The sequence below is a fragment of the Saccostrea echinata genome, unplaced genomic scaffold (assembly GCF_033153115.1).
Source record: "Saccostrea echinata isolate AGI-Se365-2 ecotype Australia unplaced genomic scaffold, CSIRO_AGI_Sech_v1 ptg000005l, whole genome shotgun sequence".
Lineage (NCBI taxonomy): Eukaryota > Metazoa > Mollusca > Bivalvia > Ostreida > Ostreidae > Saccostrea > Saccostrea echinata.
In genome coordinates, this window is record NW_026889754.1 from 14,729,192 (window position 1) to 14,730,908 (window position 1,717).

Sequence of the window (1,717 nt, forward strand, 5' to 3'; positions counted from 1 at the left end):
GATACGAGCATTTTACACCAGACCAGATATTTCGAGAGTTGTTCCACAACGGCGTTATGCCACCAAAGATGGCCTACATGTTAAAGAAGCATACAATAAATACAAAAGCGAAAACAATCGGGAAACCGTAGGTTTCAGCACCTTTGCCGCACTCCGCCTAAGAAATGTACGAATACTTACTAGAGCACAGATAGTATTGTATGTGCAGATATTGCCTAAATATAAGAAACAAAATGTTAGAACTTGCCAAGAAGTCATCCCGCAAAAAAAAAAAAAGTTAATGAAGCTAACTTGTTAGAAATGCTTTTGTGCCCCAAGCCATCCAGTCACCACTTTTTTTGCTGTAGAATGCATTCAAGGAACATGTGGTAAATGCATTAACTATAATAAAACATTAGAAAATATTTACAAGGAAATACCGGAGGACAAAGAGCTGACATGGAATGGATGGGAACGAGTTGACGGCAAAGCAGTACTGGTAGCAAAAACTGGCAGGAAGAAGGAGTTGTTACATGAAGTTACATGAACTGATATCCTGAATCTAGCCCAAAGAACAACTTTTTTAAAACATTTACACACAGCTCAGTGGCTATAAGAACAATTCTCTTTAATAAATGACAATCTGCCTGAGAACTGGATTCTTCAAGTGATGGACTTCGCTAAAAATAAAGGGATTAACTACCAAGAAGAAATCAAAGCAGCTTTATATGCCAATTCCCAAATAACCGTGCATCCTATTGTAATTATTATCAAAAGGGAGATGGCCTGGTATGTATTATACTCTCTGAGGACCTCAATCATGACTACCATGCTGTAGACTTTTACAAATCCTAAGTAGATAATCACATTAAGGATTAGCTAGATGCAGCACCTGTAAAACTGGTTATTTTCTCTGATGGGTGTTCCTCCCAGTATAAGTCTAAGGGACCCTTTTGCAGACTTGTCTCTCAAAGAAGTACAAATATCAAGACATTTTTTGGTTCTGAACATGGAAAAAGTGCATATGATGCTGAGATAGGTGTTATAAATAGAGCTGTGGATCGAGTTGTTATAGGGAAGAAAGTTGTTATAAATAACACCAAAGACCTCTTTGAATTCTGTCAAGAGAAGTTGATATTAGATGAACCATACACAAAAAGAAACTTTTTCTTTGTAAAAGGAAATGAAATTCCAAGAAATCGGCCAGAGACAAATGTCGAACCAATCCCAAATACAAGGAAACTGCACAATATTGAAAACACAATAGAACCATACTTGATCAAACTAGGTGAAAGGTATATTTGAAACTTGCCTGAATTCTGATTATGTATCTGCCTATCAGTCAAAGAAGATTACTTTATTTAAGACGAAACAAGATGCAAATGCAGGAAAGGAAATTGTAGAGGTGACGAAGGAGAATAAAGAGACAACGAATGAATATACAGAGGCAATGGTGACAAAAAAAGACAAAAGGAAAGCAGTGATGCCAAAAAAGCGATTAAATAGTGATAAGGATGATAAAGAAAACATAGACACAGAACTGGGCAACTGATGAGAACCAAAAGATCCAAAAACAAATCAAAGCATAAAGGCTAAATGGGAGAAAGTCTAGAAGGGTTGTCGAAAAAAAAGAAAAACTTGTAGTGGTAAAAAAAGAGAAAAACTTCTAGTGGTAAGTTTGATAAGAGATCTAAGGTCAACTTACTTTTGCAAAAGTGGGGGATAGCAGCATTTATGT

General features: G+C 36.3%; 1 pseudogene; it reads left to right on the plus strand.

Moving 5' to 3' along the window:
* Positions 1 to 300: 300 nt before the first annotated feature.
* LOC133180079 (uncharacterized) lies at positions 301 to 1,257 on the plus strand (annotated as a pseudogene).
* The last annotated feature ends 460 nt before the right edge of the window (positions 1,258 to 1,717 follow it).